Below are 27,754 nucleotides of genomic sequence, written 5' to 3'. Positions count from 1 at the left end.
ACCCTTCCCTGTGATGAGATGATAGATGTGCCTTTCTCATTATGTTAGAATGAAGATATAAGTTTCTATATTAGGCTTTGTGTGACCTGTTTGGTGAGGTGCCCTTCCTTTATTTTCTATTTGGGGGCCTGGACCTACTATGATGTTGTAGGAACTGTAGGAAATTAAATGTGATTCACCAGAATGATGAGTTTGTTGATGATGAGATATCACTGGCACCAACCTGAGACATGAGGATGAAAGACTGGGAGTGTGAGGATGCTCTTACACTGGAGGAAAACAGGAATCCAAGTGGAAATGAAGAATTATTTGTTGAAGAAAAAGGTTTGTGTTACATGTTAATGTGAGAGAAAAAGAAGAAACAAGTGCCTTGTCCTTGTAAGTCTGTACAGTGCTAACGGGAATAAATATGGATTGGACTTACATTTTTTGTGTAACCTCTACCTCCATAAGAGATACCCACCCTTAATTCTGTCTATGTACTCAAGTCTTGTTTCTGTGCTTTTCTTCCTTTTAAAGGAACTAACACATGAAAAGCTCGCATTTGCTTACATATCTACATTGCTACTTACTACTCACATAAGACACTGAGCCTCTACTCCCCTGTCTCTTACTAATTGCCACAATGAATTGCTATTTCTTTTTGCATCGGTGTGGAGCACACTGAAGAACACTGAATATGTGTGACACTCCTTTACAGTCTCCGACTTGGCTTCTTATTTAAATTACCATTGAGTTTTGTTTATTATGGATTTAAAAAAAAATCTAACAATCAGATGTAGCTGATCCCCTATGTGTTTTGTGATAGGATGTTATTTTCTCTCCCCCATGCTTTGTCTACAACTAAAACAGTGAGGAGTGCTAGATCTGTTCCTGTAGGCTCAGCCTTCTCTTGAGTTTCAAATGTATGTGTCCAAGTGACTGCAACAACAATTGACCCAGAGAAGCTCTAGCTTCTTCAAACTTCCATGGCAAATTCTAAGAATGATTTACCTAAATTAAGAGCATCACCACCTTCATTGGAGAAATTATTATATTCCATGTCTTCAAATTGATTAGTATAAAAATAGTCCTAGTTTCAAATCTTTCAAATTGCTGTCAAATTCATCTCCACAAGTTTGTCAAATGTTCATATTGATTTACACCATAAATCTGTGGTCTGGTAGACGGCATGTTCATCCATTGTGGTACTTGTGGTTTATCCTGTATAGGATGGACATTCTTTCTAGGAAGAAGGCCTTGATTTTCTCTGAGAAAGCAGAGAACTAGTACTTATGAGCTTATAGCCTATGCATTTTTGTTCCTATTAAAATTATTTGTTCTTGTGTTGCCAACAATCAATGAAACAATGGTACATTTCCATTAACTTCAAACAAAAGGAACCTAGAAACAAAGGTAGTAATTGCTAGAGGAAAAATGTAATCACTTCAGGATAATAGTTTCTATTGAACAAGGGGCCATAAAAATTCCACATTTCTATGTATTTATCACCAGCTTACACAACCTACAAAGAATGATTACTAAAGAAAAAATAAACAGAAAATTCTGAGTAATAATGGGATATTACAACATGTAACTTCACTTCTAACACCTTCATGAACAAGATGAACACATTTAATAAAATTTATGTTTCTAGAAAAATACATAGTTTTAGCATATTTGTATTTTTCAAATGCACGTGGATGCTTTATTGACCAAATCGGGGGTTATAAAAGTAACCTCATTATACTTCAGAAAATTGGCTAGTGTGTACTTTATATATATAAAAATTAACTTATGCTGAAAAGCTCTCCTGATACAGAGAAGCTTTAAAACACAAACCTGAAAATATATGGAGATACATACAAAGTTAAATACAATGGTCCAGGACATAAAAGCATTGTGGGAGAAAACCTGAACTTTGTGCACATGGCGGTGGGACAGGGGGAAGCAGAAGCGCAATATAAGCACATACCTCAAGAAGTTACAGAGAGCACATGCATTTAACCAAAACACACACACACAAATGAAGATCAATATTAAATCCCAGGAAATAACAAAATGAAATATGTTACATTCTGTATTCTATCAATTCTAGAGGACCTGTATAGCATGCTATGACATTCTCTGAGGGGATACAGTTCTATAGCATTACTTGCTTCATCTGTGAAGCCTTGTGTCCAATCCCAAGCATTAACAAAACCAATTATTTGGATAAACAGGAAAAGTGACAGAGCTTGATGCAGCCACCCAAATTTAAAACATAAATGTATGAAGGAGCAATTTTAGGAGTAAAACAGAGACTTTTAGGTCCCAAGGATAAAAGATGTTTGAAAGTTGCTAGATCTTTGCCATAAAGCCAATGAAATTTGGAATCAAATAAAATTTCATGGAAACACAATACTGACAAGAAAAAATTACCCATCTTTAAAAAGGCATAGGGCAATTAAAGTGACACTTTCATGGGTGAGAAACCTTTAAACTTACACCTCAGGAAAAAGTAATTTTTTTTAAAAAAAATGCTGAAATTACAGCTAGCTACACCTTGAGCAAATTCCAGACTGCATGTAATGATTTGATGCAAGATCAAGACAAAGTTGCTGGGATAGACTCATTGTATCCCACAGCTTAGTGCTGACAGTACTGAGCGGGCAGTAACACAAAACAGACATGCATTTCCATGAATAAATATGCCTGTGTGCATACATACACACATGCATACAGACAGACATGCTTTAAAGTTCAACGATTTGAATACTGAAGGTAAAACTTTCATTATTTGTATATAATATAACAATATAGGTGATAAATTACAAAGACTATGTACATTTTTAAAAAAATTTAGCCTATGGAGCCTGAGAAATAGCTGGGTGGTTAAGAGCACTTACTGATTTTGTAGAGGTCCTGAGTTGAGTTTGAGCACCCACATCAGGGAATTTACAACTGCCTATAACTCTTGTTCCAAAGAATTTGACACCCTCTTATTGCCTATGAAAACATGTATATAACTAAATAAAAATACAATGATACTCTGCTATACTTATAGACTGGTGCCTATCCCAGTAGTCATCAGAAAGGTTCATCCAGTAGCTAGTGGTAACAGATGCAGAGACCCACAGTTGAGCATTAGACTGAGCTCAGGGAATCCTGCTGAAGAGAGAGGAAGGATTGTAGGAGCAGAGAGGTCAAGGATATCACAAGAAAACCCACAGACTCAACTAACCTGGGCTCATAGGAGACTGAAACAACAGCCAGGGAGCCTGCGTGGGACTGGCCTAGATCCTCTGTATGTGTGACAGTTGTGTAGCTTGGTCTTTTTTTGGAACTCCTAACCATGGGAGCAAGAGCTGTCTCTGACTTCTCTTCTAGCTTTTGGGAACCTTTTCTCATATTGGGGTGCGTTGCACAGCCTTAATACAAGGGGCAGTTCTTCTAACTGCAACTTGATATGCCATGTTTTGTTAATAACCATAGAAGGCCTTCCATTACTGAATAGAAATGAAGGAGTAGTAGATGGGGAGGGGGAGGCAGAAGGGATGTGGTTCGGAGGAGAGGAATGAGGGAAAACTGTGGTTGGGATGTAAAAGTGAATGAATAGCTGGACAATGGTGGCGCACACCTTTAATCCCAGCACTTGGGAGGCAGAGGCAGGCAGATCTCTGTGAGTTTGAGGCCAGCCTGATCCACAAAGCGAGTTCCAGGGAAGGTGAAAAACTACACAGAGAAACCTTGTCTTAAAAAACTAAAAAAAAAAAAAAAAAGAAAGAAAAAGAATGAATAAACAAACAAACAGATAAATAAATGTTAAAAAATAAAAGTTTAATAAAGTTTAATGCACTCGGTATAATAGAAAATTATTTGCATTTTATGTATCAATGAGAAACAGAAAATAAAAATGTCATGCCTGATGACATTAATAATACTTCACATGGGAGTGAATATACTGAAAACCATAAGGACCATATAAAACATTCTACTACATTAGTGGGGTACATTGAGTGATCAACAGTGAAAGGCAAGTCATGGAGTAATACTAGAAGTCATATGTCTGGCAAGAGCTTAATGATCTGCTCCACATACCTAAATAACACAAACAACAATGATCAGAAAATCTGAGTCAAAACTATATTCGAGCATGCATTTCTCTAAGGAATATATGCAAATAAGTATAAAATTGTTCATTATCACTTTTCTTTAGGTAAATGTAAAATGCAAACAATGATGAACTGTTATGTACACTGTAATATATATAATATACACATTTTAAAACAGACACAAGTGCTAGCTAAAGTATTAGAAAAAGCACCACTTATGAATTGCTTGTGAAAAATTAAAACATGCAATTACTGTAGAAAAGTTTCCATGTCCTCAAATAGTTAAATGTTACTCATAAGCTTATACTCAAGGGGACTGAAATCCTGAACATACAGAAAGCTTATTCATAGCTGCTATATTCATAACAGCTCCAGAGCAAAAACCATCAAAATGTCCTCTTCTAATGAATGGATAAGCAAACAGGCAGTAATAGTCAGTGGGATATTATTTAACCATAAAAAGAAACAAAGTATCACCACATGCTACCATTGACAGATCATGTAAGACTTTTGCCATGGAGTGAGCCAGACACAAAGCCCAGGGACTCTTAGAGGCTGTAATAGAGGGAGAGGCAGGAGTCCACTTCTAATCAGTACGTTTTCTTTTGAGGTTTGAAGAACATCGTGGAATTTATAGTGACCCGTGCACAACATTGTAACCATACTATAAACAACTTATTTGAATAATTAATTTTATAGTATATAAATTATATCAAAATAAAAAATCATATGCCCTTGATGAAGAAAATTGCCAAAAAGCCTGGTTTTATTAAATGTGAAGATATTTCAAAATTACATTTTGTAAGAGGGTATAATACACAGTGGTCGAGTGGGATGCATAGAGGTCTAGGAACAGAGCCCAGCATTCCTGGGCATTTTTATTTTTATTTTTTTTTATTTTTAGGGCAAATTAACATTTTGAGTGAATATTGTTGAGCCAAATACAAAATAATGAAACTCACCCCAACTCACAGTGTTCAAAAGATCGATGTCAGGTAGACTGGGTTATGTATGCAAGGAGAGAGAATTGTCATGTTTTGTATTTTTTTCTTGTAGAAGAAAATAGGGAAGACTCTATTTGATTATTTTATGCTACAATACTAAAAGAAATTCAAAGAAAAAGATAGTTCAATACTTTGACACTAAGTGTTGATATGATGAGTAACGGAGTAAGCCATGGTGTGGGGCACAGAATTTAAGACATAAAACCAATAGAGGCCTCAATTGTAGAATACACATCTACAAGTCAATGAGACAAAACAGGAAATAGGAAAAGTTGAAAAATACTTTTCCAGTTAAACAAGTACTCATGATTAACAAATTTATGAAAACCTGCTGTAACAGCAAGGAAATGTAAACTAAAAATACTCATTCCAACTGACAACTAAAATCAAGCACAAGAAGGTTGTGGTCTGGTTCCCACGGGCAATTCTCCTCTTTCACTGTGACCTTGTCAACATAATAATGTTGTCCTGTCTCATGCTTCTCCTCCTGGGAATGTCTAACAGGAATGCATAATAAAAACATGCTGCTTAGGGCTGGAGGGGTGGCTTGAGAGGACTGAATACTCTTCCAGAGGTCCTGAGTTCAACTCCCAGCAACCATATAGTGGCTCACAATCATCTGTAATGAGATCTGGTGCCCTCTTCCGGTGTGCAGGCATAAATGCAAACAGAATACTTTGTACATAATAAATAAATCTAAAACAAAAACAAAGAAAGAAACAAACATACATACTGCTTCAGAATAGTTCACAATGAAAGCCGAAATAATTCATACTTTTATCACCAGAGGGCAATTGTTGATAATCACTCATGGAACTATGACAGAGTGATGAAACTCAAGAGCAAAAGGACTAGCAGATCTCACTCACATATATGTTAAGGCAAGGAGATTTAACCTTATATTAACACTTTGGTTTCAGTCACATGGAGATCAAAACTAGGGCAAAAAAAATCTGCAAACACAAACCAACATATTATCTACGGTCTATGGAGTACATGTATTACTATATTCAGTGACTTTATGTGATATACTCTAAGTTTTTCTACTTCTTGGCAATAAATAGTCTGTTTGTTATGTGAAACTATGGTGGACATGTGCATCTAATGCATTCAAATCCATCATGTGTTGTATCTGGTGGCACTATCACAGAGCCAGCCAAAGGCTTCTGTGTTGGCCTTTTTCTAGATCTCATGGGAGGTGATCATGGATACTTTGTGATTACTTGCATATATATATATATATATATATATATATATATATATATATATTATATATATATTACTTGCATATATATAGTGTATGCATATATGTACATAGTACTTATGTATTAATCTATTGCAACTTAGAATTCACAAAAATAACTAACTAAAAATATGAGAACAAAATACAAACAAGCTGACATTCTACAATCTTCTTGTGAGAAGAGGTATGATACAGGGCATAGACTATCCACTTTATACCATTAAAACCAGACTGGAGCCTTCAGTGAGCCCAGGCATAAAACAGAAGCCAGTGGGCTTTGAGAAAAGTCTCAATAGCTTCACTTTGTCATTTGGTGGTTACCTTTTAGCTATCTACATTAAAATAGTTATTCTGAAAAAAATAGAAATAATATTTTTTTTACCTTTCTGATAAGACATAGACACATGTCCATCTGCACATATACAATAAGGCACAACAGTGTTAACACCTTGTCACATATATTGTGCCCTCCATTCTTTTTCACAGATATGTTTTTTTAATATTCAATATCTAAAGTCAAACTGATTTCCAAGGCAAAATGGAAAGGCTCCCATCAAATGTTTTAAAAATGAGCTCCTGTGTTTTGTAATAATAATGGCTGGAAGTTCAATATTTCTTCTCAAACACAGAAGCAGGGAGCCATATTTACAAAAGGGCTCTCTGTTTGCCATTTCCTTTACACAAGACAACATTGATAAAACCTTTGCACCCACACCAGGTGCCAGGCCTTCTCTGGGGAATTGGTGCTGCCTGGATACTGCCTTTTATTTGTACTTCAAATGCCTTTGAAAAATAGAGGCCGATTTAAATACCATTTGGAAATTTAAAAACTTTTATTTTATTTTATTATAATTCCTTCCATGGATTTACTTTGCCCAAATGAATCAGTGCTGTGACTAATTTGTGTCCTATAGTCAGCAAAGGCCTGAAAATAAGAGAGAATTCAGAAAGTGAAGCCTTAGTGTGTTTCACACTCAAGACATCAAATGTATATACTAGATATTGACAAACTTAAAAAGAATTTAATAATAATCTTGCTATTTTTGATCATTTACTAAATAATTTTATGGTCACTTAAATAACTGAAAAATGTTTTCCTTAGCTAGACTGTCTTCTTACACTGCTGACTAGACCAGGACAATATGAGGTTAATTAAATACGTTTTAAGTGAAAACTTATTTTTGTCTAGGAAATGATTTCCAAAGTTACTCATTAGTTTGCTTTATTTGTGAAGATGATGTGGAATTATAACATTGTTTTTCCTTTAAAAACAGACTGTTAAAGCCCCTTGTTTTCTTCTCTTTGTTTTGTCTTACATCAGGCTTGGACTCCTGGATCGTCTGGTGACTTGAACTGTCTGGTGAGTTTTGTTCTCTTCTGTTCTGTTTCACTGGTTCTTCTGGGAATCTTTTCATATACTAATTACTTTCCACTCATCCTTAAAGATGTTTTTCTTCTTACTAGAGCCTGAATCATTTTAGGAAAAGTTTTCCTAATTTTTATTTACTGAAGTTTAATTTTATAAGGCCAAAGTCAATTTCATGTTAAAGGTACTCTGATGTGCTTAATCTTGATATTTGGCAGTTAACCTCACAGGTCATGAGAGCATCCCAATCAAGGGAAACAAGAGAACAAACCATTGAGAGTCTTTGACTGGAGAGAGCTCTGCTAGGGATCAGTGTTATGCAGGATCAACTTTCAATTTTCAGATACGTCAAATTAATTTAAAAAGATACAGCCACAAAAAAATGTGAGACAATAACCAAACTTTAAAAATGTTTTTGCATATTAAAGTTCAGCTGGAAAATACTGAAAGCACTATGATTTTTTCTACACTGAAACTCTTACAATTCTTATAGCATTTACCTACCACATCAATTATAGGCAAGTAGAAGTGTTCCATTTCATCAAAATGTAATTGTTTTGATGTATTTTTTATATAGTTGGATGTTTTTGTTTTGTTTTGTTTTGTTTTTCGAGACAGGGTTTCTTTGTGTAGCTTTGTGCCTTTCCTGGCTGGAACTCACTTGGTAGACCAGGCTGGCCTCGAACTCACAGAGATCTGCCTGCCTCTGCCTCCCGAGTGCTGGGATTAAAGGCGTGCGCCACCACCGCCTGGCAGGATGTTTAACTGTATAGCAACTTGGTATTTGTATTGACTCCAGCCAGCCTTTTGAAATAATGCTCACATTCAAAGAACACACTCCGACTTTGCCACAATTTGAACTTTTTTCAATATTATTGTATGATAAAATTTTGTATTGTATTTTATCTTATTAATATTCTGAAAATTCTATGGTTCAGATTCCTGTGTGTTCTAGTGTCCCTCATTCTTCTCACTTTTGCAGGGATACTTTGTGCAATACTGTGCCAAGCGTCAGGTGCATTTCCAATTGGGTTTCAGGGACAAGGTCTATCCCTCCGGGAGCTGAGTTGCAGTGAGAAGCCCAGGAGGCCAGTCTCTTCGTGATGGTCCTTTATTTCTCACTCAGAAATGCTTTTAGGCTTTGTAGATGATCACCTGTCATCTAGATAGTCACCTAGCCATGACTTTTCTTTGTTGTTCTCAGTCTTCAAAGTCCACCCAAACACCAAGTCAGCCTTGTTGAGCCTACACCATTTAAGATTAAACAAAGAGAATTACAGTGATCAAAGAGATAATTCAACTAATGTGTGAGATCATATCACTTCCAAGAGATTCTGGATCTGATTTTTCCCACAAGGAACTGTGCTTGGTCACTCCTCTTATACAACAATGTGTGAATACCCCATTGGGATCAGCACCTTTCCTAGGAAAACCAGCTTTGAATCATTTCTGTCCACTTTGTCTCCTCTCTATGAGCTCATGAGATTTATGAATAAATTATCATTAAAATCCTTTCTGTGGGCTGGAGAGGTGGCTCAGTGGTTAAGAGCACTGGCTGTTCTTCCAAAGGTCCTGAGTTCAATTCCCAGCAACCACTTGGTGACTTACAACCATCTATAATAAGATCTGGCACCCTCTTCTTTTTTTTTATTTATCTTTTTCCTTTCATTTTTCTTTATTAATATATTTTCTACTCACTCCACATACTATCCACAGATCTCCCCTCCTCTCTCCTCCCATCCCCCAGCCTTCTTTCCCAAGCCACCCCGCATCCCCACATCCCCCAAATTGAGGTCTCCCAAGCGGAGTCAGCAGAGCCCAGCACACTGAGCCTAGGCAGGTCCAAGCCCCTTCCCACTGCACCAAGACTGTGCAAGGTGTCACACCACAGGCATTGGATTCCAGAAGCCTGCCCATAGACCAGGGATAGATCCAAATCCCCCTGCCTGGGTGCCACCCAAATAGTTCTAGCCAAACATCCGTCTTCTGTATCCAGAGGGCCTACTCCAGTTCCATGGGGGCTCCACAGCCACCAGTCCACAGTTCATGGGCTTCCACTAGTGTGGCCTGTCATCTCTGCATGTCCTCCCATCATGATCTCGACGTCCCTCGCCAGCAGTATCTCTCCTCTCTTTCATCAATTGGATTCCTGGAGCTCAGCCTTGTGCCTGGCCGTGGATCTCTGTATCTGCCTCCACCTGGTGCCCTTTTCTATTGTGTATGCATACATGCAAACAGAGCACTGCTCACATAATAAATAAATAAATTCAAAAATAAGTAAAAGAAAAAAATCCCATTAAAAAAATCCTTTCTACATTTCATTCTGTCCACAGCAAAGGTAAGGTGGTCATTGTTACCCATAACAGGTTAGTCAGTCAGTGTGGCAATGTTTACTGGTCATGAGTAGAATTTGCATGCTCTTTCATTAGGATTATCTGGAAAATTGTAAAAAGGAATAAAATAGTAAGTGTAAAGTTACACTAGAAATATATATTATGAAGAGTAAGTTGGTATAATTTTTACCAAATTTTCAATGTCCTGGTACTAGTCTTTACCAGGGAAGAAGATGAACGCTCACATCCTAATTTCCCTTAGCATATGCTACAAGTAGAAAACCTATTTCAACCTTTACTAGGAGTTAACACCTTACAGACAGCAGAAAGCTTTGTCTTACCATTTCCATCATAGCAAGTAGTAGAAAACTTGTGGGTTTTTTTTTGTTGTTGTTGTTTTTTGTTGTTTTATTTTTTTCCTAAACCTTTTCTGAGCCACTGGAATTAGAGCAGGGATGTACAATGTTCTTTCTTCTGAATTCCACATTTCCATTTATATAATGCAGGAGCTCTCAGGTTGCTAGGTCAACATGAGGATTATTCTCGATCTATTAATACTTCATTTGTCTTAATTAATCCTATTTAATAAAATTGAGAGCCTACAACAACTCTAATCTGCATATTCCCATTATGTTTCCAGTAGAGTTTGATACCAGTGTATTGCTTGATATGCAGTATTATCCCATTTATCTAGTAGTAATCTTCCTTGAGTACATGCCAGGAATCTTGAAAGTTGGTCATACAGTTCATTTCTTCCCTAACTTCAGTAATTTTATTTCTATGTACAGAGCCATCTTCCATGTTTAGCCCTATATCCATTCCTATCCATTATTAAAGGCAAATTGAAGTCCAATATTTCCCGGATGACTTGTTAGTTGTAAATATTGAAGTTTCATTCTCTTTCTGATTATTTTTATTTTCATGATTACAAAGTTAATCATTTTTACCTAACTCAACTATTACTAATTCTAGAGTGTTTGTATCATGTGCCCAGTTCTTAACACAATAAATTCACAAACTAGATAAGTAAGTTAACTATGGTACCCTGTTTGCTAACTGCAGCACACTGAGCACATTGTTCTGTGCTTATTAGCTCCTCAGAAAACATTTTATAAATTGACTAACTTATTTTAAACGTCAAGTTTAAATTTTCATTTCCATAAACTTTCATTTCCATCAAATTTGCTTCAGTCCAGTTATGACTGGCAAATACAAGCAGCAACATGAAGGCAATGGAGATGGGCAGCATTTCCTGTAAAATACAAACCCCAGCAGTTCTGAGATACATGTGAATACAGAAACTAATAATACAAATTGGATACATTAGAATAAACTCTGGTCAGATTGTATAGTTCGCAAACTAAAGAATAATCAGTACTCTGGGACAAAACATCAGAAAAAAATCCTTTCAATATTCATTTATGTAAGGTAAGGTACTTAAGGCTTATGATTCACTGATTTTGTGTCTTTGTGTGTGGCTGCAGTAATTTGTTCCAATTCATCAATTTTATTTTCTGCACCTGGAGACTGAACCTTTAAAGAGGTCAAAATAATAACATGCACAGTGGTGTACAGTTGAAATGCTGTTTTTTAAGACATTACTGGGATCAGGTGTGGTTGATGGATTTTTCCCTCTAGTCTAATTTTGATAGCAGCATATTTTGTACTGTCTTAGTGATGGGGCAGGTAAAGGTGGAAATTTCCATCATTTGCTTCAGTCACGGAGCTGAAGGATTAAGAGCAGAGATTCAATCTGACTTTGTAATTCCAAAGACTAAGAAGATGTTCCTCCTCCAGGTTCTCAGTAAATCTCCTCAGGGTGCCTCAGAAGCAGCCCTGACTGGTCAGCCTCAAGAAAGCCAGAAAGTGATTGGTTAGAGTGAAATTTCACTCAATGGGCTTTTACTGTGATTGCAAATGTAGACAACCTGTTTTAAACCAAAAGAGCATTGCCACAGCTCTCTCAAGTTTTGAAACATACATTTATATGCGTATATATGTAAAACTACAGGCCTAATCAATGCAATCAGTAAAGTAAAATCTTGGCAACACAATCCATTCAGAGTCAAATGGTAGTAATTAATAACAACTCTTTTTCTCATTCATGTTCTCAGGTTTATACGTAAATTTTATGTAAGTTTGGCCATCTTGTTTTTTTTTTGTTTGTTGTCCTTGTTGTTAGGATATTGCAGGCAATGTTCAAGCCACATTCATATGGTTAGCATTAGTCATGAAATTTCCTTCAAATCACATGAATTATTCAATGTAGCATTACATTTTCCCAGAATTGAGTATTGTCTCTCATCTGAAGAATTTGAAATAAGATTTCTTTCCTTAGGCCACAATGTCTTGATGTTTTAGAGAATTTTTCCTTCAAAATCTTAACTGTTTAGGTACTGTAGCTTTAGCTCCCGGGCATTTCTCTAAATTTGAGCCCTGAGTTCAAATCTCAAGACTGTGAGAATACGATAAAATAAAAGCTTGGTGTTAAGTTGCACTGTCTTTTCAAATGTTTTGTGTTGTGTGTACAGATTAGAAGAAATGAACTCACCAGGCCCACCTCACACTTGTGAGTAAATACAGAACTGAGGATACTTTGACTATTTTAAATTAACACATATGTATTAAGTTTTTTCCATTGTTAGTATGTAATCTTGATGCAGATCACAATTTTATTAGTATAAACTATGTGTTTAGAACAAAGGGAAGAGTCATATTATATGTACTCATGGATTTGCTCATGTTTTCAAACTATATTTAGCAATTACTTGTGTAAATATTTGAATAGGGAATGGGAATTATTATTTAAAAGTATACTAGAGATGACCATAACTTTATGGTCCTTTATGTCCTCTGTACAACTATATTAATTTGCTTATTTAATATTATTTTTAATTTAATTTACTTTTTAAATGTATGGGTTTTTTGTCTGCATATATGCATGCAGAATGTGTGTGAGTGGTGCCTAAATAGAACAAAATAGAGCATAAGATCCCCAGAAACTGGAGATTCACACCATGAACAGCTAGTGAGTCCTGGAAATTGAACCCAGTTCCTATGGAAACCACTAAGCCTTCTCTCTACTGCTAATTGTTACTATTTTTAATTGCTATCTTGTAAAATTATGAGCACTTGCCTTGGACATTTTACAGAGTCCTTTGCTGAGGTAGCAGGTTACTGCAAATCATGATGATGTGCAAGATCATGTAGGCACTAGCTCATCTCCTTTCTTCCTTGAATGTATAGGCTGAGCCAATACATCTTTGTTGAGTGGGAGGTCCTGCGTCAGCACTTCTCCTTTATTTTATGATATTCAAATGATTACATTTGCTTTCCACCTTGCAGATAGGTGAGTGATGGGATTAAACATGGCCAAGGAGAAATGGACATGAAGCTTATCGTTTGTGGGCAAACAGGGTAGGCAATAATGCAGTATCTTCTACCACAGTGGAGCTTGCAGGGACACATTAGTTTGGGATGCCACAGCCATTGGAAGAGATGGAAGAGATGAAAGACAGATACTATAGAGATTCCTATTTCCATAGCCAGCTTTAGAAGCCAGGACCAAAACTTGCCCTTTCAAGCTATGGAGTTTCTTTTGTTTGTTTTGTCTGTCAGCAGTGTACAGCTTGCTGACACTAACCAAAGAGACCTGGAGTGATGGTCACTACCGCATTGCAGTGACTCTCAGGCACAGAAGGCTGCTACCTGATACACAGTTTTATAATTCTGTTTGGGTTTTGAAGTAATTTTTTTTAGTGGCCCTCACCAAACTTTTAAGTGGTACTATATATATGCATACATACATGTATATATATGGGGGAACATAGCACTCAGTTTAAAAGCCTCAACGAAACTCTTGAAGAAAATTCATGGTACTATTAAGATAAAATTCAGCATTAGTCCCTCACCAGAGTGAACATGTAAGCTAGGTAACATGGACAGCCCATCTCCAGTAAAAAAAAATAGTCAGTTTTCTTAAAAACAAAAACAAACAAAACCAAAAACAACAACAACAACAAAAAACAGTGTTTGGGTAATAATACTTTTAGTTCACTAATTTTAAATATCATTCAGTAACAATTCATGTTAAAGGAATCTAGCAGTCATTTCTTGAGTTTAAAAGAGTCACCCTTCCTGGACACATGATTTCAAGGCACTGTTCATCGCACTGTGCTCCACATATACCGTGTTTGTTCAAATGACCTGCAAAGACACTACCTCATATGTGTTTAGCTCTTTGCTTTTTGTAGTAGAGATTTCTCTGTACTGTTTGTAAGAGCCATACTAATTTAAATGCCACCAACATGTCCAAAGAGTGTCATTTCTACAACAGCTAATTACTTAAACATAACCCCTTTCCTTCACACATAGGACTGGAGATCAAAAATAATTGTATACAATTACCTGGAACTGAAAGATTTAAATGTATTGCTAAGGAAGGGGCACAACAAATTATGCCTCATAAAGCATCATGTCAATCATTAACATCCTCTGCAACAGTCAGGGGATGTTAAAAGCTACCTCTCCAGTGCTTATTCCTCTTTTATGATCAGAGCTACTGCAGCAGGGGTTCACTCTGACTGAGATGTCACATCCCCACAAGAAAACTCATCCAGGGAGTGTCTGCATTTTTTTTTCTCTTGTTAACCCAATTTCACAATCTGGATGGAATCTAAAAATGGTCCCCAAGACAGCACATTCTATCTAGGCAGGACAGTAGCATGTGTATAGACCTCCCTGGCACTGGACAAGCATTGCTCTGTGTCCTGTCAGTGTTCTGTCCTTCAGGATGGCTTAGATATACACACTTAGTAATGATCCAAGCTGCATTTGAAGCCTGCCAATATTTGAGTATTTGAGTGAAATCAAAGAGTGTCCTTTCTGTGCAAAGTGAAACTTTTTTTTTTTTTAATTTCACCATCTGATATAGAATACGAAAGAACAATTTTACTAAAACAGAATAGTTTTAACAAATCCACTAATGTACCTACTGTGTTGTTAATATAGTGATGGAAAGATCTGTAGCAAATTGAACTTGGAATCCCCTGTGAAATTTTTTTTCTTTCTGTGTTAAATCATGCTGATCTTTTCCAAGTGCTCATAAAACCAGAAAAACTCTCCTAATAACTTTTCTTTGAAAATCTCTAGCGGCTCTGTTTGTTCTTTCCTGCCCTTTTTGCTACACAATCCCCCTTAGGGCCTTTCTCCACTGGACCATTGTCTAAGAGCTCCTTACGTGTTCCTCATACCAGAAAAACCCTGAAGTTGTAGTCTGTATTCCTTTAAACTTGTCACTCTCTTTCTGCTGATCTTGAGAATGTTCTAAGATCATCAGTCTTCATTTTGGATTGTTTTTCTTTCATTTGAATTTTATTTAATGTTTTTGCAAGCTTGAGAATGGAACCCAGGGCCTCATTGAGTTACATTCCTAGCTCACTTTATCATTTGATCTCATATTAAATATGTTTAATACTAGGACACACAGATCATCTAAATTATTAAATGAGGAAGCCTATAGAATATTCAAGCATCTTCCTGGAGATACAGTCAAACAATGGCAAGTTAGGTTGATGGGATGTGCTTCCAGGGAAGTACACATTGTAGTTGATCATTTGACATTGCAATAAGATGTTATTCCATAAAGTTCACACATGAGAACTGTAGATTCTAGTCATCCAAACAGTGTCTCATGGTTTGTGTAAATCTGCAGTTTTGTGTGGGGCCTCATCCATAAGCTCTCCTCAGTCACAGTTGGCCTAGCTAATGGAGGGTTTAACATTACGCTGCTTATGGCTGTCTACACACCTTGTTTCTGACATCTTTTTATAGCTTAGAAATTTGTGCTGGTGCCTAGAGATAGAAGGTACTTGAAAGATAGTAATTTAGTCATGGTTTAGATCTGAGAATCAGGACTCTTAAGGGGTGCAAGGACAGTGAATAAGGAGAATTCTAAGAAAGCTATAAAACAATATTTCTAAGACACTGGTTCTTGGCATTAAATGATATATCAATGCTTTGTTCAATGGCTGTGTACACCATCCATGAGGCAAAGTAGGGATTGACTTTCTCACACCTAATTCCTGAAAAATCAAAGCATACTCTATTCTTTGATAGGCATGTAGCTATTATATTGCCCCAGCATGAATTGTCAAGCTTCTGACTCACCTTATGTGAAATTCTCTTGAATGTGTCTGCTTTTCTAAAGTGCATCTCCTATAAGAACAAGCTTAGCAAAAAGTTACAATTATAGGAGATAGGATTGGTTTTAATTTTGTTATTATTTCAAATGAATTATTTTCTTTTAAAAATGTACCAAAGATCCTTGAAGTATTAATGTTTACAATAAAAATTTTGCTAAAATATTGACTGTTAAAACTTCTCAAATAGTTCTTTTTCTTTACTAAAATAATCCATGAGTATATTTTCAGTCTACCAACATGTAGGTAGATGATTATGAATACTATTGATTTTTATATGAAATAAAAATATTATGTAAAGAGAATATTTTAAACTTAAAACTTAAGGCTATTTCAAGGTACCTCCTAGAAACTTTTATATGCCTCACTTTACTAATAATTAAAATATTTCTAAATTATTTGTTTAAATATTACCTGGCATGCACAATTCAAATATTTACGTAAAATATTAGATTTGTATCATTGCCTGTCTAACTGGTGACTTCATTCAGCATTCTAGCACCTTAAAATGATTCACTAACATCATTTTAGTAGTAATTTTATTAATGTTCACCTCAAACATAGAGTACAACAATGACATGGCATCAGACAATTGAGGATGTGGCAAGGACTCATGCTACATTAGTATCCTTATTGTTATTATTCTACATGGGAATATTGTAAAGCATGACATCATCATTCTAGGATCTTGATGTCAGACTGGTACAGACATTAATGAAGTTACACTATCCACTTTTCTGGTAGCATCACTGAATTAAAAAAAAAAAGTGTTTCCCCTTTCCACTTACCAAGTATGATACATTGACATTTAAAAAAAATCTGCCATGATAATAGAAGAGAAATCAAGTCTCTAGTGGGCTAACATATACTCCTTGAGAGTAAAGTTGCATAATTTAAGTTTATTGCATCTTGATCTTGCTCTGATTGATTCATATTGAGAATAAATATTTGCTTTTCTCATAATTTTATCTATATTATTATCCTACCATTTTTCTTCATTTGACCTATTGAAAAGCATATTTTAAGACATCTAACTTCTGTTATCATTATTTTTCTTTTATCTCTATTTAGTAGATAAATTTATAAAGTAAAATCTTAGATATCATTTTTAAAGCTAGTCCTTAATCCTCCCTGGCAACTTTCCATATGCTTATGATTTCCCACTGTTACAGTGCAGCAAATGAAGCCAGATTTTCTCAGTAGGAATGATTTACATGGTAGCAATTTATATGTGAACGTTCTGTTCAACATTTAAAGGTAGTGTGATCAATTTCAATTCAAAGCAACACAGAGTCATTCTACATATGCCCAGTAAATTCCCAACTTTAAAAAATGTGTCCTGATTTCAGGTTTTTCCTTTCATGCCCTTAAAGAATTAAGAATTAAAAACATGAATTGATTTGTTATTGGTTTGTGCATTTAAAAAGCTCAAGAGAATATATATAAACATCTTAATAAACCTTGAGGTTTAATTGTGGCCAGGTGTACTAAACAGTTGCTTCTATAACTACCAGTGAACATTTTAATATCTCCATGTCTCTGATTTATTATCTTTAAAATAAGCATGTATGCAAAAATAATTCCCAGTGCTGGAAATCTCTTTTAAATGAAAAGCCTCACCTCTTTCCTGTTTTGGTATTTTGGTAATGGGATCTCATCTGACATTCTCATTAAATTTCACATAAGAGCTGATATACATTTGCTTGTAACAATGTGATGCCTTTTGTCAAATGTTTCTACTCTGGCCTAACATTCATACAACAATGTCCTATTCCTCTTGCAAAAGAAAATAAGTAGTTATGCTTTTTTAAAAAATATTAAAGGATAGCTAAACTATTTACTTTTTGTTTATACTTACTCTGAAAAATAAAGAAATGTTTCATGGTCTTTGTATGTTTTCTTCTCTCTCCTTTTCTGTGCAATAGAAAAGGAGAAATACCTTTAAACTAGCCATAATTAGCACCAACATTTAGTTCACCTCAATTAAACACAACATTTTAAGAAGAAATTTTGGGAAAATTTATGCTTAGTTTTGGGGTGCAAGAGACATGGCTCAGTTGTTTAGAACACTTACTGCTCTTGCAGATGATGTAGATTTTGTTTCCAGCACTCACATGGCAGCTAACAACTATCTATAACTCCAATTTTGAAGGATATAATGCCTTTATATTTTCTTGGGGCACTGCACACATATAGTGCACAGACATACATGCAGACAAAACACCCATTCACAAAAGAATAAGAGCAAATAATCTTGTTAAAATGTATCTTTAAATTCCTTTTATTATAATTATTTAATTAATTTTCTGACTTCCTAGTCATGACTGTTTTGTATTTGGTAGTACCAAGTGTTGCTATGCCCTAAATTCTTCTTTAAGTGAAGGGAGTGGCAGACCAGTATGAAGGGTTAGCTTTGCTGAGTTCTTGCTTTCATTCCCTGTATGCAGGACACTGACTTACTTCTCCCACATCTCTTATGGGCTAGACACCTGCAGAACTGATGTTATGAAGTCAACCCTCTAGATCAATGGGGAAGGTTTATGTTGGAATCATAGAGCATTTCACTTGTCACTCTTTCTATGTCTTTTATTTTCAAACTAATCTTGTAAGACTGGTATAAATGCCCATAAAAGTCATATAAACACATAGCAAAATTTTTGTGCATTCTTACTCTGAATCCATTAAGTAACTCACTAGACCAACCTGGTTATTAACAACTCTACTTCTTACAGGAAATCAGACTCTGGCTAGTTGCATTGCTCTTCTTTCTGCACCTCTGATTAACCCCTCATCAGAAAAGAATTTTTAAAAACAGGACCCTCTAATATGGAGGTGAAAAATCTCAGGAAAGACTATGCTCTCTAACATCTGTGCTATGTGCTTTGCTCTATTCACACATCAATTGTAAGTTTCTAGATTATTGTTTTAAAGTGTTTAAGTTTGTTTTGTTTTTGAGATTATAATTATATTATTTCCCACTTTCCTTTCTTTCCTCTAAAGCAGTGGTTCTCAACCTTCCTAATACTGTGATCCTTGAATACAGTCCCTCATGTGATGATCTCCAACCAAGAAATTAATTCATTGTTATTTCATAACTGTAATTTTGCTACTATTATGAATTGTAATGTAAATATCTGATATGCAGGACATATGGTATATGTCCCCTGTAAAAGAGTCCTTCAACCCCAAAGAGCTAGTAACCCACAGGTTGAGAACTGCTCAAAACCCTCTATGTAATCCTCTTACTCTCTTTCAAATTCATGGCATGTTTTTCTTTAATTGTTACATATGTGTATGCATCTCTCCCCTAAATACATAAAAGCAAACTACTCAGTGCACATGTTACTTGTATGTGTGTTTTCTAGACGAACAATTTGCTATTGGATACTTATATTGGATATCTTAGTTGCTCATAGTTCTTCATTTGGGATTGAGGCCTCATGGTCTTTTGCCCTTTAGTGTTAGCATGTTTATTGGTGTCCTCCTTGTTCATGTGTTAGGCACCTGAATTTGGCTTGTCAGGCAGCCATATTGCTGCAGTTTCATTCTCTGACATTGTAGGAGATATAATCTTACAGCAAACTTCCTGTTCCTCTACCTCTTAGAATCTTTCTTCCACCCTCTACTGCAATGATTGCTGAATCTTAGATGCAGGAGTTGTGTTGTAGATGTATAAGTGGGAACTGGGCTCCACAACTCTGCATTTTGATTGGGTATGGTAATCTATAATGCTATCTATCTGTAGCAAAGAGAAGGTTTCTTGTTGAGATGTGAGAACTACACTTACCTGTAGCTGTAAGGAAAAATATTTAGAGTGTAGTTAAAATGTGATTTTTGTCTTTATGTCTATTCATGTGGTTTATTATATTTATTGGCTTGCATATGTTGAATCATACCTGCCTCTCAAGGATAAAGCCAACTTGGTCCTGGTGGATAATCTTTTGGTTACATTTCTGTATTCTGTTTGTAAGAGGTTTTTTTGTTTTTGTTTATTTGTCTTGTTTTTTTTTTTAATAGTTTTAGATCTATGTTCATGTACAATATTAGGCTGTAGTTTCATTTTATCTCATTGTGTCTTTACCTGGTTGGGCATTAGAGTTCTATAGAATGAATTGGCAAGTGTTCCTACTGTCTCTTTCCTTAGTCTCCACTCCCAACCCCAACCCCATTTTCTTCTTCCTCTTCTTCTTCTCTGTCTCTGTCTTGTCTCCATCTCTGTCCCCTCCTCCTCCTCCTCCTTCTTCTTTTTTTCTTTTGTCATTTAAAAAGGATTAGCTGTAGATCTTCTTTGAACATCTGGTAGAATTCTGTGGTGGATCCACCTGGCACCTGACCCTTGGCTTTTTATAGTTAGAAGTTTTTTTTTTTTTCTTTTTTTCTTTTGTTTTGTTTTGTTTTGGTTTGTTTTTTTTAATGATACTTGAATCTCATTTGTTACAGATTTGTTTTGGCTATTGATCTTTGCTAAGTTTAGTTTTAGTCATTCAACAGACTTTAGAAATTCAGCCATCTCCCTTAGGTTTTCCAACTTAATGGAGTACTTTTAAAAAATGCCTTATAATTTAAATTTCATTGGTATCTGTTGTAATGCCTCCCTATTCATTTCTGATTCTGTTAGTTTTGGGTCAATTCTTTATTTTTGTTAGTTGGCCCAAGGGTCTGTAAATATTTGTTTAAATTCTTAAAGAACCAGCTCTTAGATTCCTTGATTCTTTAAATTGTTTTATTTCTATTTCATTAATTTCTACTCTAATTTTTATTATTTCTTGCTCTCTACTGGATTTGAGTTTAGTTTTTTTTTTTTGTTCAATGTTTTGAGTTGCATCACTAAATCATTGATTTGGGCTCATTCTGCCTTTTTTATGTAAGCTCTTACTGCTCAAATTTTTTTTGTAGAACTGCTTTCAGGGTGTCTCATAGGTTTTGTTGTGTTTTCATTTTCACTTAGTTACAGAAATTTTTAAATTTTCTTACTTGATTTCTTCTTTGACTCATCCGTCATTCAGTAATCAGTTGTCTAGGATCCAAGAGTTTAATGTGTTTATTAAAGATTTGTTTGTTGTCGATTTTACGTTTTATAACAGTATAGTCATATAGGATATATGGAATTGTTTCAGTCTTTCTGAATTCTTATGGCTTTTTTCCCAAGTTATAACCTATTTTAGAGAAGCTTCTTCATAACTGATGAGTAGAATATGTATTCTTTAGTGCTTTGGAGGAATACTCTGTAGATATTTGTTAAGTACTTTTGGTGTCTGATATCATTTAATTGTGACATTTATCTGTTTATTTTATGTTCAGATGACCTATCTATTAGAGACAGTGGGGCATAGAACTCACCAACTATTAATGCACTGATGTTTTTCTGTGTGTTTATTTTCAGTAATACATTTTGTTAAATGAGATTATTTTTATCAGAGTTTAGTGCATATATTTCTAGGATAGTGACATCTTCTTGGTTAACTGTTCCATTGATTAAAATGAAGTGGCTTTCTTCATCTCTTCTGACTACTTTTAGTTCAAAGTCTATTTTGTCATAAATTAACAAAATGAGCCCGTATTGCTACCTGGTCACAATCAGTTAGAGTACTTTGGTCTATCCTTTTACTCTAAAATAGACCCATCTTTTATAGCTAAAATGTGTTTCTTATAGACAACATACAGATAGATTTGATTTCTTGACACAGCCATCCTGTAATTTTTTTGTTTGAAGAACTTAGGCTGTTAATTTTTACAATTATTGAAAGTAGTCTAGATTCCACTCACTTTCTGTGTTTTATTTTTGTTTGTATTATTTGTGATGTCACTGGTAATTAGTGTTTTAGTAAATATAGCTTCACTTTTCTTCCTCAGGTTTCTTGGCCATGTTCATTCCTCTTTTCAGCCCCAAATAATGCTTCCTGAATTTTGTTTAGGTTTCATTTTTTAATATAGTTCTTTAGGTTCTTTATACCATGGATTTTTTTTTTTCTTTGACTACTGACATTCTGTCACACATAGGCCAGATTCATTCAGACTTTTAGGCTTTCCTTTGGTTTTTGTAGTTGGGGTATTGGGTTTTTCAATTCCCTTGTGGTTTTAGCTTGAGATGCATCAAATGTTTCTATCTTTTTATTGAACTCTGTTTTCAAATCTTGGATTGTCTTTGTCATTTACGTCAACCTTATATTTGTGGGTTTTTTGCAGAATCATTTAGGGTTTATGCTTTTTAAGTTTTTTCTTGTTAAGTATATTGAACTATTTCTTTGTGTTTTCTTCAAGCTCCTTGAAATATTTGAAGTGTATGAATATTCTTTTAAATTCTGTATTCTGCGGATGACTTGGTTAATTCTTACTGGCAAACATTTCAACAGGATTGGTGAGGCTTTTGGAGATACAGATATTTTCTCCATCTTTTATATTGTTTGTATTTTTGGAATGATGTCTGTGTATATGGAACTTTCTTTGTTTGCTTTGTGTCTCATTATGAACAGATCACTTTGGGGCTGAAGAGCCTATATGTGCCGCAAGTTGAGCCTAGATATTGGATAAAATGAAGTCAGGAGGATACTGTGGACTAGGCTCTTGTGAAGGCTGTGCATCCTGGTCCTAGTCAGGAGTTTGGGCCTATAACTCGGAGTTGGTGGGGATCAGAGTAGGGGATGATTAGGCAGACTCACTGGACTAGACTCTGAAGAAGTTGTGAACATGGCTGGGTGGAGAGACTGTATGTGACTTGGTAGGGACCTGTGGGTTGAAGGTAGGCAGGGCATGTCCTGGCAGAATACTAGAAGTTGTGCACTGCTCAGGTAGGTGTGGCCAGACTAGGCAGAGGCACTGAATTTGGCACCTGGTTAGATCTTGGGTTAGCAAGGTTTGTGAAGGGTAGGATTAGGATGATATTCTTGGCTAGGCAATGGACAAAGATGTACAGTGTCTGGCTTGGTTGAGGATGGTGCACATGGTAAATAATTCTAGATCATTCTTGATGTTAAGAATTTGCACAAATTTAATTATTATATATTCCCCTTTAGTTTTTATCTGATTTTCTTCTGTTTCTAGGAATCAGCTGAAACTAGCTACTCCCCACTCCCTTAAATTTTAATTGAACATTTTCCTTTTTTTTTTTTTTTTATTTCTCAGTTCCAACCAAAGCACTAAAGCTAGTCACAAATGTTATAGAATGGTAAGGAGGTAGTTGTGTGTCCAAATTGCAGGTAACTTACCAAGAATGTCCATATCCAAGGAGAATTTCTTCTTTGCTGCCTTTGGTTATGGAGGATGTTAATCAGGGAGGGAACTTTGTGAATCTTGTTCCTTTCATGAATTTTCTGAGCTTGCTGGTTTGGTTTCTTTACATCTCAGGAGCCTTCCTCCTCCCTTCAGAAAGGAATATTAGTAATGTGTCATTGCTGATTTAAAATGTCAACTACATGGATTTCTGGGGACCTCTCTAGTATTTTGCTTCTTCCTGTTCCCATCAGGTCTCCATTTATCATGGTCTCTTTTTCATTGTTCTCCCTCTCTGTTCTTGATCCACTTGGGGTCTCCCGGTCCCCTAAGCTCTCTTTCCCTCAACTCTTGCCCTTCATTACCCACCCCCAACATCCATGTCGATCTCATCCATTCCTCTGTCATTGGGTGATCCCTATGTCTTTCTTAGGGTCCTGTTTTCTAGGTAGCCTCCCTGGAGTTGTGAATAGGAGTCTAGTCATCCTTTGTTTTACATCTAGTATCCTCCTATGAGTGAATCCATAAAGATACCTCCACAATAGACTGCTGGCAATGGTCGAGAAAAAGCCTGAACTGACCTACTCTGGTGATAGGATGGCCAAACACCCTAACTGTCATGCTAGAAATCTCAACCAATGACTGATGGAAGCAGATGCGGAGATCCATGGCCACGCCCCAGGTGGAGCTCTGGGAGTCCAGTTGGTGAGAAAAGAAGGAGTTGTATGAGTGAGAACTGTTGAGACCAAGATTGAAAAAAGCACAGGGATGAATAGCCAAACTAATGGAAACACATGAACTATGAACCAGTAGCTGAGGAGCCCCCAACTGATCAGGCCCTCTGGATAAGTGAGACAGTTGATCAGCTTGAACTGTTTGGGAGGCATCCAGGCAGTGGGACCAGGTCCTGTACTCAGTGCATGAGCTGGCTGTTTGGAACCTGGAGCCTATGCAGGGACACTTCGCTCAGCCTGGGAGGAGGGGACTGGACCTGCCTGGACTGATTCTACCAGGTTGAGCTGAATCCCCAGCGGAGTCCTTGCCCTGAAGGAGATGGGAATGGGGCGGGGAGGACAGGGGAATCCGTGGCTGATATGTAATATTAAATCAAATTATAAAAAATAAAATTAAATTAAAAAATTAAAATGTCACCTAATTAACATAATTCAGCAAATATTTCCAGAGAAGTCACTATGTGTTGGTGTCCATCCCCAGCTGGTGTCCATCTCTAAGGGACTTGGCATTATAAAATGTCCTGCCTTCCTTCAAATTGTCCCCTATACAGCAGGGACAACAATAATTGCTTACAGTATCACAAGTACTCACAGGTCACATCCATTTTCACTTCTAAAAAGGTGGAGTTCATTAATGCAAATCAATTTGCCCAAAGTCTCACAGATCTTATGATGAAAATACAGATGAAACTAGGGTTGCTAACTTCTTTTCTAATTCACAGCTAAGTGCTATATGAAGTGAATTGTTTTTGTTGGTACCCTCTTTTCTTTTAACAGCTGTCAAAAATAAAGACGAAAACCATAATGACCATGGATCTAGACCATCAATGAAAATTGCATGTACTGAAAACAATCCTAATCTCCCATCCCTGTTCCATGTCCCCATCACACTTCCTATTCATCATTAGACAGTTTTTTTGAGTTCTTGGTCTTGTAGCTGTAAGTTTAAAATGGACTAAACAGAAAGCTCAAAACCATTTTATTAGAGTTTTAGAGAAAAACCAACTTAGCAAGAGGCTGTAATTATGAGAGATGACGACTGTGCATGTTCAGGGGTTGTCAGCATCCTTATCCTTGGCCTCTTTTCAATAGAAATGTAGAAAATTCATACTTAATTGTATAAAGTATTATACACTTGACTATGTATATTTAAGAATATTCAGTGTATTTTTTCTTCTTATTTTTCAAATTTAATTTTTTCCACTAAGAATTTTTCATGTAGTTAAGTTTATTATCTATTTGTTTATAATATAATTTTTATATTATATTTAAAATGATTTTATTCATTTCAAGGTTCTAAGATAACTACATTTTTTTGTCTTCAAACATTGTATTACTTCACAATTTCACACACACCCACACACACACTCAAACACACAAATATATATGTAATATACTTTGATCATATTCCCCTCCCCCAATATCATCTCTGATTACCTTCTCTTGATATTTTTAGAGTGCTTTTTTAATTTTCACTTTTTCCAATTAATGAATTTTGCTTCAAGGTATGACAAAGAAACATGGTTTCATTTTATTGGCAGGAACATAACAAATGGTCTCAATTACATTACTGGATAATCAATATTTTACTCTTGGATTTGTACTAAGAAACTAATATTCCTGTTGTCATTTTAATGTCCATTTTTACTTTCATATGTCAAAATGCATTCTATTCCATAATGTTTCTTAAAATATTCTTATCTCTCCCCAGAATTATATGACTCTGAACAGACTTCAGTCAGTCCTTGAAAATTTCAGATTAGGTTCACATTACCATCTAATCTCCAATGTTTTGACAGAGAATTTCTTTTGGCTATTTGCAAAACAATCTGTTAATATATGACTGTAGATGGATATTTCTTTGAGCCACCAGCTCACAAATAACAAACAGGGACTTATTATTAATTATGAAAGCTTGTCTTTATCTTAGGCTTGTCCCACTAGCTCTTATAACTTAAATTAGCCTCTTTTTATTAATCTAAGTTTTACCATGTGGCTTCTTAGCTTTCTTTCATTTTGTGTGTCCAACTCCCTTCATGTCTCCTTTGCATCTTCTCTGCATCTCAATTATTTTCTCCCAATTCTTCTCTCTGCCAAGAAGACCTGCCTATCTCTCTTGCCTAGCTATTGGCCATTCACCTCTTTATTAAACCAATCATAGAAATATATCTTTGCACAGTGTACAGTGCACAGTATCCTGCAACATTTCACCCTTTTTGTGTAAGTAAAAAGGGAAACTATATGTAATAAAAACAATTATCAATTAAGAATTATATTCACAATGTTTATTCCATAGGTATTTGGCAAATTCAGAGAAAGTACTGTATTTTCTATGCTATCTTAGTGAATCCAAAATTTTCTACCTAAAACATTTTTACTGTATCTTGAATTACCATCTTTAAAATATCTTTGTAGACCTAAAAACATCTCAATAAAGAACTTAAGCTTTTATTTATGTTTTAATTAGGGTTTCAATTGCTGTGACAAAATGCCATGACCAAAAGGCAGGCTGAGGGATTATTTGGGATGATTTGGCTTATACTTCAGCATTGCTGTTCATCACTAAAGGAATTCAGAAGAGGAACTCAAACAGGGCAGGATACCACAGGCAGGAGCTGATGCAGGGCCTGTGGAGGGGAGCTGCTTACTGACTTGCTTCCTTGCTATGACTTGCTCAGCCTACCTCCTTATAGAACCCAGGACCAACATCCCAGCGATGGCACCACACACTATGGGCTGGGCCCTCCCACATTCATCACTAAATGAGTAAATGACTTACAGATGGATCTCATTTAGGCATTTCCTCAACCCAGGCTCCTTTGTCTGATGACTCTAACTTGTGTCTAGTTTACATTTAAAAAAAAAAGTACATTTCTTAAGCTTATAAAATTTATATCTCTTACGTAAGTTTTTTTTTTTTTCTTCTGAATTTGGTAACAAGGAAAACTGTTTACTAGCTAGTCTTCAGTACCCTTCAGGGACCCAAGAAGGATATAATATTACATGAGTAAGCAGGAAGTACAAAGTAAGCAACTTCCAAAACTATATAAACAACAGAAACAACTGACTTCCCAAACAGTCACCTAAGGTTTCCCTGGAATGTTGGGACAACCATCTTTGGCTCATGGGCCTAGAATATCTGATAGACTTTTCTGTGAAGCAGAAATTTTGAAGGACTCTCCTTTTTCCTGGCAAAGTTTGGAAGTTGTCTTCTTTTGTGTCCTGTTTGTCCAACTTGGACAGCATACTGTCAGCAGTTGAGGCACAGCACTTTCTTTCCCAGTAGCTAACTTTTCCACAATAAAAGCAAACTCCATATGGAGATTCTTTGATTCTCATCATCTTTTTTTGAAGTAAATTGGTGCTGACAGGAGCAGACATGTCTCACTGTCATGAAAAGCCTTAGGTTATTAAAACATTTTAAATGCCATATGATGTAGGTCTTTGAAGTGTTTGAAGACCTCTATCTATTTAAAATGTATCTCTGTTTATCATTGAAAATACATCTAACATTACTGTAAGTTTGATTGTTATAGATATCTAAATACTAACCTGTATTTCTTTATTATCCTAAATCGCTTTCAAGGACTAG

The 27,754-nt window shown here is 35.7% G+C and overlaps 1 protein-coding gene across 48 annotated transcripts in view; it reads left to right on the top strand.

The window, feature by feature from the left end:
• The window catches only part of Ptprd (protein tyrosine phosphatase receptor type D), a 2,272,674-nt gene that overhangs the window by 873,298 nt on the left and 1,371,622 nt on the right, over nt 1-27,754 (top strand). For all 48 annotated transcript variants that reach the window (XM_037203364.1, XM_037203377.1, XM_037203376.1 and 45 more), the window contains one exon: nt 7,642-7,680. The gene's annotated coding sequence lies outside the window, so the exon portion shown is untranslated. The remainder of the gene's footprint in view (nt 1-7,641; nt 7,681-27,754) is intronic.

Source organism: Peromyscus leucopus, chromosome 2 (assembly GCF_004664715.2).
Source record: "Peromyscus leucopus breed LL Stock chromosome 2, UCI_PerLeu_2.1, whole genome shotgun sequence".
Lineage (NCBI taxonomy): Eukaryota > Metazoa > Chordata > Mammalia > Rodentia > Cricetidae > Peromyscus > Peromyscus leucopus.
This window is presented reverse-complemented; position numbering and strand designations above follow the sequence as displayed.